The sequence below is a fragment of the Heterocephalus glaber genome, unplaced genomic scaffold (genome assembly GCF_053883595.1).
Source record: "Heterocephalus glaber isolate CG9 unplaced genomic scaffold, H.glaber_assembly_v1.0 deba00001806, whole genome shotgun sequence".
NCBI classification, from domain to species: domain Eukaryota; kingdom Metazoa; phylum Chordata; class Mammalia; order Rodentia; family Bathyergidae; genus Heterocephalus; species Heterocephalus glaber.
The window spans coordinates 330,781-344,804 of NW_028258481.1; the positions used below are offsets into that span (position 1 = coordinate 330,781).

Below are 14,024 nucleotides of genomic sequence, written 5' to 3' on the forward strand. Positions count from 1 at the left end.
CTCATTATTCTGTGGAATGGCTCTACAGTGTGTGTCTGATGCAACAATTGAGACTCAATGAGAAAAGGTGACCTGAAAATTTGCATAAAACCATAGTTAATGACATAGTCTAAACTCAATGGTCATATTTCGGGTCAGTACCCACATTTGTTTAGTTATTTGTTTTTACTTTTATTTTTAAAAAATTTGTTTAGTTATTTGTTACTTTGCTCCAATTACTAGCTATACGCCTCTTCATCAACTATCCGGATTCTGATGTTGGACTAATTGAAGGGGTGCATCAACATACAAGTTTGCCTGCAGTATTGACATTATCTTCAGTTAAAGTGATTAGGTTTCTTTGAAGAATTTTTAACTTCCTCTCTTATTTCAATCCCAGTATTGCATTTCACTGAGGGGTTTTACATTTGAGTATGGCATAACAAGTGAATTAAAATATTGCACATTTAAAGACGAGGATATATTTCACAATAATTAGAAGAGTCCACTGTTTACGAACTCATAGAAATGACAAATGTCTGAGGAAGTGGAAACAATAGTCATCCTGATTTCATCATCATGTGACATCCATCTGTGGGATTTTTATATTTTACCTCATAAATATGTGCAAATTTTGCATCTTTTAAAAATAAAGACCAAAGTTTAAAGACAAAACCTGGACACATAGTATATGGTTACGTGTAACAAAATAGAACAGGCTCAAATTCTGCAGTATTTGTTTTGTTTGACTTCACATAAAAGTACTTTATTCAGGGCCGCACATTTGAGTCGTGAGCTGGTCTGGCTGTGTGGCACTAGCTCTTCCACAGCTCCTGCCTCCTCTCTCTGCATCAAGAAAGAACTTCATGTTAAGGCGCTGGGATGTTCTTTAGGTTGATGAAACTACTCCCTCTGAGGGTCCTACACAGAAGCTACTCAGCCATTGCTCATGCTGACATGTTCTCCTTAATTTAACAATCAAGAACATCATCCGTGCCCATAGTTATGAACTTTTCATTATGAATATATTTAATTAGCTTTGGAAGGAAGAGTTCCTGAGCTGACTTAATGGTTTTATCTGTTGTTAGTTTCTCCCTCTACTGAAATATTCAGACAGCAAAGCCAGGGCTACTGTGCACTGCAGTAGATGGAAACACAGAAGCAGTTTCTCTAGGGTGTCTCCTCTTACCTTCTGCTTTCCTCTAAGCTCTTGCCTGCATTTGTCCCTGGTAAGAGCTACTTAATTTTCTAAACAATTTTCCCCAAAAAGTTTTGGAGTAGAATGATTTTGTAGGTCTAACAATACAATAATATTTCAGTAGCTAAAAATTTAAAATTATAACCTTTGTTAATCTTTACCTTGTCTCTTTTCACTTTCTAAATTTATCCCATGTGAAAAAAAGAAAACATAAATTAATTCTTAACTTTGGTCTTTATTTCAAGACAGTTTTCTACTGGTCTTTAACTTGCAAACTGTGGCATGTATATGTGGCTGTGTGTGTGTGTGTGTGAGTGAGTGTGTGTGTGTGTATGCACCTGTGTATATTCCAAGTAGCGTTTAAGGCTAGTGCTCACTAGGCAAGCATATTACCAATAATCTCTCTTCCCAGCCCTCAGATTCGTCTTATTCCTGTTGAGACACGTGCTGTATTTAGGACCAACACTGAACCTCACCTGTCACTCGGTGTCACTAGAGGCATAGAAGCAGACCTTTGCCACTGGAAGATCAATCTTAGGGTTTGTACCCTGGGCAACGCCAAAATCAAGAAGAGGCTAAAAACTCTTCTATATCAACTTTCAGTAATTTTGTTAGCCTTTCTGAGAAACACAGAATCATACATTTCAGAAACACTTAAGAAGTGTCCATTCTATCTGCCACAATCTCCTCTCAAAACTTCTGCAAGTTCTAGGGCAGATAAAATTTTTCTATGTATTGTGGTGAACTATAACCCATAAGGACTACTCGTGCCTCTGTACAAATACTCAAGCAGTTTAGTTTACCACTAGGGACTTTGGATGTCACAGTTTAAGTTCTATCACGGCCCTGCCAGTTAGCTTTCTGTGGTTAGATATTGGAGTCACTTAGCAAAGAGAATGCATCATTTCTATCTTGAGCCTAATTGGAACTGAAAAAGTTTCAAAGATACTTAGACCTTACAATTAGACTTGCAGCGAGTAAAATACATAATGCAACCTACCTGTGCAAAGAGATCCCAGCTCCACCGCCAGGACTGCTGCACGAAGCAAGTTAAAGTGTTTTATGAGTATCAGGTGTCCTGGGTGATCTTCAGCTTGAACTATGTTTGCTTCATGTTCAAGTCCCCAGACAGGAGAAGCCAATTCCCAAAGAAGGCCTTGTTTCCCAAGGGAGAGAAAGGAACCTGGTTCTCATTAGTCAACTTTCCACTCAGAATGTCTCAGAGTGAAATGCAGAGTGGCCAGGGAGTCACTTCGTGCTCACACTGAGCCTCAAATAGATGCGATGATGGCATCACTCTGTTACTCAGGCGCTGGAGAAAAAGCAAGCAAGCTGGAGAGGCGAAAACACCAGGCTGGGCAGAGGGGGTTTCTCCTTACGTACAGTGCTCAGGAAGGCCTGCAGAGTCATGGTCTAAAGTGAGAATTACAGGCAAAATGGGAGGAAAGGAGAACAAAGGGGAACATTATCAGTCTTGGGAATTTTCATTTAACATTTGGTCCAGACTTTTGCCAGTATTAGAACTTCTAAATTTACACACACACACACACACATACACACACACACACACACACACACACACACCTTCTTGACATGGTGAATAACATCATGATTTTTCATTATAAAACCAAAGATCGAGTCCTTGATTAAATCCAACAGGATATATTAGTTTCTTTTACATATTGCTGGAATCAACTGCTAACATTGTGTTTAGAATTTTCTAATATATAATATGTTTATCTGCTTTTGATGTCAGGGAAATATTTCTCCAAGACATGGAAAATATACTATCTCTTTATTTTTCTTGGAGAATTCCTAAATATATGTTGGTCCTTTCCCCATAAGCCTTTTGTTGGGTTCACAAATCAAGCCACCTGATTCTGATTTTAGAATGGGAGTAGATAATTATTTTAACACAAATTTCCAGTTTGTGATACAATTCAATATTTCTCCTGCTAGTATTTTTTGTATTGATAGAAATGAAAAATACAGTAAACTAAGCTTATGATCCTATCTTCAGCTATGAGTTGCTTTTTTAAAGACCCTTCTTATTTTTTGTATTTCTTACTCGAATCTGCATTGAACTAGCTGAATTCATATTGTACAAAATATTAAACTCCATTGCCTCAAATATCTTAGCAGTAGTTTCATCAGATTACAATTCCTTGTTTTGGAAACTAATATTTAATGGATAAAAAATTAAGCTTTGTGAAAACACTTATAAATCTACTTAACAATGTAATGCAGATAAACTTTAAAAAAGAATGAAATGTTATATAAATATAAACCTCATCATCTTTGTGGTGTCATTATTTTAACAGTTGAGGGAGTATCAGTCATCTCAACGTTTGTAATATAATTTGAATAATGGGTTATGTTATTCATGCTATGATTTTATGAATTCAGGTATTACAAATTTTACTGTTATTGTAACATTTGTTTTTTCTGAAATGTATTTGGCAAACATAATATTTTTTTGTTTGTTTTTTATTTCAGTGAAAGCATTTTTATCACACACAAGAAAGTACAGTTTTATGCTATTATTTTATGTTTTACTAGGTATTTTATATGGTACTAGGATTTGAATCAGGCAAGGGAAAGAGTTACAAAAATAAGAGGAACAGATAAATTATTAATATCTTAAATGATAAAATTCTGAACCTAACACTGTGAGAAATAATTAAAAGCAGCAAATAATCAGCATGCAGAAGGTCATAGCCTTCAAATACACTAACAATAATAACCAGCTGGGGGATAAAAGACAAATACCATATGTAACATGACAAAATCAACATAGTGTTTGGAAAAAAATTAAAACGTCAAAAGCAAATGACAAAGTGAAAATTCTTTCTAAATTATGGTAAACAAAAGGCTAATTCTTCTAACCTATGAAAAACTCCTGCAAACCAATTTAAATAAAAACAAAAGCCTTAACTACATAAAAGGTCAGAGAAATAAAAATATAAATGGATGGACTGAATGTTTCCACTGTAAATTAATGACAGTAAACCTCAAATGGTTACCAATGCTGTCCAGTAATCATACTGCTTTATCTCAATCACTCTACTATACTTTTCCTAGAGGATTACTTCATACCATTTTCTTTATAATAAAATCCCCATTACTTTCTCTCCTATTCTCATTGTTAACTGCTAACATCCAAGTCCAAGTCACCTTATCTCTCACCTGTATCACTATAGTATACTTCTAACTGGTAGCTGTATCCACTTGACCACATGAGTCATTGATAAACTGTGAGCATTTGTGTAGATCCATGAGTATTTATCCAAATATTTGTAGAACATTCAATAAGAAAATACCTAACTATGTAAGTTATACCGTTCAAAGATGGGATATGGCAGAGAAGAAAACAAATTTCATGCACTTCCAAAGGTTGTACTTTAGGTAAAGGAGGCTGACAACAATATAAACTTATGTCAGTTAAATAATACCATGGAAGAAAAGTAAAGGGAACAGGGAACAATAATCAGCTGGTATTGGATCAAAGACCTGCTCAATTCGGGGAGGGAGACTTTGGTTATTAAAGTGCACAAAGTAAATTCAAGTACTCAAGAAAGTAAATTCTAGGTATATTAATGTTGCAATTACACTGGTGATAAGTCCTCAATAGTATTAAGGATATTTAGCCTTTTCTTTATCAAAGGTGGTGCCTATAATTTAAAAAGTCAGAACTACACCTATTTCAGACATGAGCTAAACTGTCTAGTGGTAGTATATGTGAAGGTTGTGAACTTCTGTCCATGATGGAGCTAAGCTAACTACTGAGTATTCATGCCATGTTTAGTTTAAAAATAAATACAAATAACTCTCCTCCCTTCATCGACACTCCAAGTTTTGGCTGGCTTTACTGAAAAACATCCTTTTAATTTTATCCTGAAGATAACATGGAGAAGGACTTTCTTTTAAAACAAGTTTTCCCTTGAAGAGAAACACATGTTCAAAGCACAAACATCATTCCAGTATCCAATTTAGGACTATTTAATTTCTGTAGGGTGATATCATCGTTAGGCTATTGAATCTGTTCCTCTGAACACTGTTCTATAATTCTATAACTTAGGCCCATTCACAGAAGCAGACCCAGTTTTTCTATACGACTAACTGGAGAACAACAAAGAGAACACATTTGAAAAACAAATTCCCAGGTTATAGATAATTTCTAAAAGTAGTCAAAAAATAGCACCCAGCATAATTTTGAAGTAAAATTTGTTTTGTTTTTTGGTACCCAGGATCAAACTCGGGACTTTGCAGTTGTGAGGCAGATGGGAGAACCACTGAGCTAAATCCCCAGCACTAAAGTAAAATTTGATAGGCTGATTTTAAAATTTATTTATAAAGAAAAGGAAAATTTTGAGGATAAAGATTTATGAGTAAGTCAGGCTACTAGTTATCTAAGTAAAATATAAAGTCATGATAATTTAAGTGTAATATTAGGTGAGGTAAAGAGATAGCCAGAAAAGGTCCAGGGACATTTCCATAATTATATGGTAACATATAAGGGGAAGGGGGATAAGTAGAATAAAGTTATGCTATGTACAGAAGAAACCTAATAACCTCAAGAATATGAACTCTACATGTCATAAACATGATGTAAGACTAATACTGTCAACAAGAATGAAAATGAGGAAGGGGGATTTAGAGAAGTGAGGGAGGTGGGAGGAAAAGGGAAGGGGATTAAAAAAGAAACAAGCTCACATACCCACTCCCCAAGATGACTGTAAACTGCATGTACTGCAAACATAAAGCTAAAAAAAAAACCACAAAAAACAAAAACAAAGATTGATAAGTGGAAAGCAAACAAACATACAAAAAGAATCCCCAAAAGGATTCACCAACAATGAAGGGTTTGCTGCCACAAAGAGTAGGGGGAATCACTGAAAAGGGCACAATTATAAGATCCAGCCACAATTCTGTAAGAATCAAAACCACAGAAAATAATTTAAATAACAAGAGCTCAAAAAATTCTATGAGTTTTTTTTTTTTTGAGGAATCTGTTAGAAAATAAACAACCTGAACAAAAGACTGGGGAAAGTTTAGAAATTTAGTACTTGGTATACTTAATTGAAAATCTAAGATTACAACTAAGACAGGGACAAGCAGAAAGCTAATGTATAATATAATAATGCTGTTACGTTATATGTTCTAATAAGTGAAAATAACAACTAAAAATAAGAAGGGAAATAGAGGAAAGTAGAATAAAGTCATTAACTGGTATTTAGGCAATAAAGGAAAGTTTGAGGATTTCATTAAAAGTGGCTAATTCTAGATTCTAAATTCTAAATAAGGAACTAAGGGCATTAAAACATATTAAGCATAAAAGTAACCTCGTTTGGACATTTGGTTGTTTCTTCTTTAACTATCAGGCTATGTACATTCATATTCAAGTTGTAATGTGAACACATTTTCAATGTTTTGGATATAGAGCTATGAATCACAACCCTAGGTCCCATGTCACTCGTATTATATCTATATCACTTTTTCTTTGGTCACTGTGAAATTATATCAAAATAATAATTGAAAAGAAAAAAAGTAAAAACAATTACACTCCGCAAAGCAAAATAATTTTCTTTCTGCATATTCTCTTAAATTCCATTCTAGTTATCTAAATTTTTAAACTCTTAAAAAAGGTAGAGATGACTTCTATATTCAGGCTAACCAGATGACCTTCCCTTCCATGAGCAGTACTGACAGAGTAAACATGGAATTTAGTTAGCATTGTTTAATCAATAACCTTTCAGATCTTACAGAGTAGTAAAAATAAAACATTTGAAGTTAAGTTTAAAATCTTGTTTTCCTTTTAAATAACAGTACTGTAAAATATAAAGCAGCCCTTAGGAGTAAGCTCGTAACTTTTCTGCTCAGCCATCAGTGGAAAGGCTTTTAATTCCACCCCCTTCTAGAATTTGTTCTGCAAATTACAATCTACAGCTCTTCAAAAAATGTTTATATGAGGCTAAACGGTCAAATAACTAGATATTACACATTCTTGGTTTCATGGAAATACTTCTGTACAGTAAAATGTAAAACTGATTTTTGGCTGTGTTTCTACATTTAAACAATTTGCCTAAATGACTGAAATATACTTAAGAAACCAAACATTGTTCTGAAAAACTATTTTAGGATAGTGAAAATGTATGTGAACACAAATAATCAAAACTAAAATAAAAATATTTACTTACATAATATTATCTGTACACCCAGAATAAAAGTTACTATTTTTTGTTTGCTAACAATAACTCATAACAAAGGTGATCTATTTTAAATAATTATGATTTCATGTATATCTATCATTTTTTTTGTTACCGGGGACCGAGCTCAGGACCTTGTGCATTCCAGGCAGGCAGCAGAACCATTGAGCTAAATCCCCAGCCCTTATCTATCATTATTTTAACTATAGTTTGATATTTCCAGGTTGAACTAGGAAAATATACTTCACGATAAGCCCAAATGAGAAAAGCTGAGATTGCTACAACCTCCAAAAGCTCTGAGGAAAGTACTAACTTGGGGCATGCCATTAAAATAAATTTAAGTAGGTACTCAATTTATAAAAGGCCTCTATAAGCACAAACACCTAAAAAATAAAAAGAAAGCATTCTATAAGCCCTCCAGAGAGAATAAAAAATACAATTTAAAATAATAGATTAGAAAAAAAAGAAATAACCTATTTGAGATAGGTAATTCACAAAAAGAGGTACTAATCAGTCATCAAATGTAATTTTTTCCCCCTGAAACACAGCAATTTTAGATTGCTGTTATTTTCGCTTTCTGCTTGCTTCCCATGAAGGATGAAGAGGTGTGTTTAATGGCTGTTTTGTATTTTTAAGTCCTCTTTGTATGTTGTTTTTAAACTGGTTCTTAATTGGAGGTTCATTTTCTGGAAAATCTGAGATTTTGCTTTTTGGAGCTTGTTTTCTATGCTCCCTTCTAGAACTTTCAGATCCAGATAAAGAGTGAAAAAATACTGATTCTAACTTCCTGGCTTCTCTACTTGGCTTGTTTTTGTCATTTCTATTTTTTACATCGCAATCCCAGTTAGTTTCACAGATATCTTCTTCAGGTAACACTTGGTGAAGAGGTTTGTGTTCCTTAGCTGAAGTATGGCGACCACTTTCCTTTTTCCGTGTACATCTGGCTTTTCCAATGAAGAAGTCATCACCACTATCACTGTCTTCAGACATGGAAGACTGTTGGTAGAACCTTTCTTCTGTGCTATCATCAAAATATTCCTTTTCTTCTCCAAATAATTCTTCCTCGCCATCACTGTCATCACCAAGCAAGTTATCAGACCCTTTCTTTTTATTTAATGTTCTCATGTGTGGGTCAGCAGGTGTCTTCTGGAACTGAGGGGTAACTACAGAATCCTTTTCTAAAAGCTTTGCTAGAGAATTTGGAATGTTCACTGCTTTCGGTCCGTGTTCCATTGTAACCATTTTTTTCTTTTGAATTCTTTATTGGTTTCTTTGCCTGTGTTTTGGCTTCTTTCCATTTCTGCTCAGTGGTCTTAGTTCTTTCATGCTGGACTTACTTTCTTCATCATCTGAATACAAAGTGTCCTTAGAATGATTTCCTTCTGTAGTATTCTTAACTTCAGTAGTATTTTGTCTTGCATCTTTAAAGGCTTGGACAGCAGCTTTTAGCATACCTATTTTTTTCTTTAGAAGAGGATGTTCGGCTAGTCTGGCAATTGCCCTTTCAGTTGCAGAAGAATCTGGCTTTTTGCAGATCTTTTCAAAGTTGATATCATCACCAAGAGCAGACTTAGTTGCTATATCAGGTTTCAATTCCTTCCTGGCCTGGATTTCTTCAAGCAATGGTTGCACCCGTCTTTGATTTTTTAACAGTGCATCTTCAGCATCGTTTTTTGACTTCAACCTGCCAACACTCCTGACAAGTTTTCTGATGGCCAAAACTCGTATTCTCTTCACTTCTTTTCTCATCTTCACAACCTCGTTACTGAGATTGAGAATTACCGGCGGAGCCTTTGTAGATCACGGAAGCCGATCCGCAGCTACCTGCACGCGATGTGTTTCTATTGCGGCTGCCTGGCAAATATAATAATTTAAAAATATAGTAATTGAAAAACTTTTATAGTTAATAATAGATCTTATTAACATTTCATTTCTTAATTTCAATTATTTATTTTCTAAGAAATTATAATATGTTCAGACATATAAATAGATAAATTTATAGGCATAAGAGAATTTTATCATAATCAAATGATGAGCTGTGTTAACTCTTCAGTAAGAATTACAGCGATGTGATATCATATGTAGGCTCTTTTTATTCAAAAGATTTATTTGTATTGCCACGGACGGACTGGCTACACAGGTACTTTTGTTACATGATAGATTACTACGAAAATAGATGTTTCTCTATGAAGCAGTGAAAAACTCATTGACATTGAATGATATAAACTCTCAAAAATACATGGCAGATGAAAAAGGCTAATTGAATAAGTGTATTGAGATACAAGTATATACATCTATACTTACTACACTACCCCTCCCTAGAAAGATAGCTCAATTCAAACCATGAAATTAGCTCTCTTTACTTTTTCCAAGTCATAAGAGAATGGTACATAACCAAAAAAAATTGATTGTCATTCAGACCAAATAGGAGGAAAATCACTCCCCAAAAAGCAATATACTTAATTCATCTTAGAGTAGGTATCTTTTTCCATTTTTATTTTTTATTCATCCATGTCTGCATTATGTAACAGTCACATTCCTCGTGGGGGGGGGGGTGCATGGACATCTCAATGTGTTTTTCATTTGTTTTGCCCCGCCACCTTCATCTCTCAATCCCCTTCTCATTTGACAAAGTTCTATCTCCTTTCTTCCTATTAGCTACCTTTTATTTTTCTCTTTATTTACACAGAATTTGGGGTGCCTCATAGGAGAGAAACAAGGTGATGTTTAACTTTGTGTGTCTGATTTATTTTGCTAAATATTATGGTGTCAACGTGTACCCTTTTTCCTAAAAACGATTCTAGTTCCTTCTTTTTCATGGCAGAGTAGTTCTTCTTCGATGTGTAGATATGACGTGATCTTTATCCATTCACATATTTTGATCCACATTCAGGCTGCTTCCAAGATTTGGCTCAGAAGAGTTATGCTGCTATAAACACAAGTGTGCGTGGATCACGTCATATGACAGTGGTCACCGTACCTCTTTCAGAAAGATCCCTACTGGGTGTCTCATGCAAGGTCGAAATCTGACTTTTAAGTATTATTATTTTCATGTATAGAGAAAAGCAAGAGTAAGCAGTCATCACATGAAAATAGGCAGTATGGAATGAAGAACAAGCCAGTAAGCAAAAGAAACAAACAAGCAAGACCTGAGGCTTGCATGGCACACCTCAGTAAGTTGATCTGATTGGTATAGTGACCATGATAAAAATCAACCAATATAAGTAAAATAATGTGCTACCCTGGCCCCGTGGCTGCTGGGTAGCCAGATATGCTGGGTGAACAGGCGCTCTTGAGCTCCCCTGTGAAAGTAGGGTAGTGATTAGAAAAGAGGTGTCTGGGGTCACCACATGGAACAGGGGCTTTGGAGCAAATTCTCAGGACCGATTTCCTCACATCATCCCGTTCCACTGAGCCCAGTGAGCTCCAAGGCAAGGCTGATTTTAACAATACTCACAGATACACATGAGGTCTGCAACAGAAAGATTGCCTTTGCAAACACAAAACTACAAACACATAGACACACACACACACAGGAAAGTTTATAGTGATGTTGAAAAGCCCACAGTGGCTGCTTGCCTGCTCTGGAGCCCTGCTACTTTTCCTCATTCCCACTCAGAAAACCTTTCTCCTCGTCTGCACCTGGGCCCACAGAGCCTCCGCCCATTTTACTGTAGCCTCGCATTTCTCCAGTTATTATGTCTGTAATTCATTTCTGCTCCTCAAAGGAGGAAGAGATTTTGCTTTGGTCACTAATTTTGTTTCCACCGTTTAGAAGTGGACTAGTACAGGAAGGCCAATGTTTCAATATTCGTTGAGTGCATTTATGGTTGGTTTCTATTCTGGACAAGAACAGAACAGATGCTCTTGGAAGCCTGACTCTTTGGAAACATGTTCTCTCTGAAGAAAGACTGCGTGTCTTTCTCCATCTCCTTTGAAGAGCGCATTTTACATCTCATTCCTCACGCTGTAGATCAAGTGATTCAACACTGGAATGATCACACAGAAGCCACTTCATCAGTGTCAAAGAAATGACTGGACTTGGGCTGCACGTACATCAGTATCAGCATCCCATAGAGCTCGGTGACCACGGTCAGGTGGGACCCTCAGGTGGAGAAGGCCTTGCGCCTGCTCTCTGCAGAGTTCATCCTGAGAACGGCTATGAGGATGAGCAGGTAGGACACGAGGATCACCAGGAGAGAGGAAATCAAGTTAGAAACTGATAAAATCAGAATTACCATTTCAATTTCATGGGTATTTGGGGACAGCAAAGATAACAAGAGGAGACCATCGCAATAGAGATCACTGATGACATTGTGGCTACAGAGGGCAAGGTAAAAGTCTTTATGGACCAGGAGGGACACAAATGTATTGTAGACATGGGGAGTGGCCATCAGCACCCAACACACTCTTGGTGACATGATGATAGTGTACAGCAGGGGGCTGCAAATGGCCATGCAGCAGGCCTAGGACATCGTACACAAATAACAGTTCATTAGCAACACACACAGACACGTATGCAAATTGTGTAGCACAACCATAATTGGAGAGTGCATTTTCATTCCCAACAAAAGTTTCCAGCATTTTGGCCCCACAGCGGTGGAATAGCCAAGATCAGTGAGAGCCATGTGTCTGAGGAAGAAGTACATGGGAGTTTGCAGCCTGCAGTCCACCTGGGTGAGGATGATCATGCCCAGGTTGCCCAGCAGTGAGCTCAGGTAGATGGTGAGGAACAGAGTGAACAGTGGACCCTGCTCATAGGTAAAGATAAGGGAACAGACCAGAAACAAGCTTGTCCCTGTCTAGTAGGGGTTCTGTTCAGGAAGTCCTTGGCTACGCTGGGTCTTCAAGAGTTTACCGATTAAGTCATCAAGCTACAGAAACAGGTGCACACTCATGTTTGCAGCAGCACAAACTCCCAGGAGTGAAATCCTGTGCCCAAGACGTGAATGGGTAAAGGAAATGTGGTCTACATACACAACGGAGCAGTAATCAGTCATAAGGAATGATAAGTTCAAGGCATTTGTAGGGAAGGTATGGATCTTAATACCATAATGATAAGTGGAAAGAGGCAATCACAAAAGGTTACATATGGCATGGTTTCTCTAATACGGAAGAACCAAAACAGAAATAATTTACAGAGCAAAATAAAAGACTCATGTGAAGAAACAGGAAGTGGACTCTGTAAAGGTTGGAAGGGGATCTGGAGAAATGGGGAGCGGAGATGGCAGGGGGACGGGAGTAAACATGACCAAGGCGTGACGTGCACAGGGATCAAACCCCCATACCACATGGAATTACTAAGAGCTCTGAAGCACACACACATGCCAAAAAATTAAAAACAAAAGAGAAAAACAAGGGTCCCAAGGTCCATCTGAGATTGGACGCTGAGCTCTGCCCTTCCCTGGTTATCTGAGTCCTCTGCCAGGGTTGCCAGGGATGAGATTGGACGACACCAGGCTGGAGGGTGGGGGTTCAAAGCAATCAGGATGTGTGTGTGCCAGCAACAGAAGGATTGATACGCAGACTAAAAGAACACTGAGTGTAAGCTTTAAAAATCATACAAATACATAGAAATGAAGGTAAGGTAAAACCTCATCCTGTTAAAATAACTGGGAAGTAGAAGGAATTCATAAATGTATGAAATTACTAAGACATGGATGTGATGAGAAATGTGTTCAAACAACTTACTGAACAATAAATATTTATTAAATTTTTAATTTTAACTTCAAAGAAAACCAACCAGGAATATCTCGAATTATAGACTCTAAGAAACATAGATATAAAAGGAGGAATAAATAATTGTATGTAACGTTGATGTTGGGTATGGCATAATTTTGTAATTGATTCAGAAATTTGAGGAACAGAAGTACATTTTAAAAATATTTGCAAACATTTGTTGACAGTTTTAAATTATTGAAGCATTGATAAAAGTAATTCTTAAATTAGAGATGTTGCACTTTACTTGAGACACTCAAAATAACCAGATATCATTTTACAAAACTTAGCTTAAATTTTAAAAAAATAATTTTTAAAATCACATTTGGAATAAAACAATCAATATAATAATTGTTACATAAATTTAAATAAAAAGTTTACCTGGAAAATGGAACAGTGCCTTATAAAATAACCTTAGAATCACAAAGAGAAATTTTAAACTGCAATTACCGAATGTATTGATAAACTATTTACAAGATAAGGAGATTGTATATCTCTTCTTGGCCTATGCTTATGGAATGTCACATATTCCAAGTTCATTGTCAATTCTTTGATGTGCAAATTTTTATTTAAAAAGCATAATGAATGAGACAAATATTGTGAGCATTAAGGTTTTCAAAACATTACAAACCTAAAGACATGGAAGAAAGGCGAAGAAGCAGGGGCGGAAGCTCCTCGTGATGCCACAGAAGGGAGTGGTTTTAACATGGCTCCCAGGAGCGCACCAAACAGGTATTACTGCACACAGATTATTAAATTGGTAAATTCCCAACATTTCTGGGAAAAAGCACTCTACAATGAGGGTCGTTATTTTGCTCTTTTACTGAAAATGTGTTAGATTTCAGTTACACAGAGAATGTTAGATATTAAAATTTTAGTGGATAAAGAAAGCAGCAAAGATTATACAAGACAGAAATTACATT

At 36.2% G+C, this 14,024-nt stretch overlaps 1 pseudogene; it reads right to left on the minus strand.

The window, feature by feature from the left end:
• Positions 1–7,807: 7,807 nt before the first annotated feature.
• Positions 7,808–9,183, minus strand: LOC101710205 (serum response factor-binding protein 1 pseudogene; annotated as a pseudogene).
• Between the last annotated feature and the right edge of the window lie 4,841 nt (positions 9,184–14,024).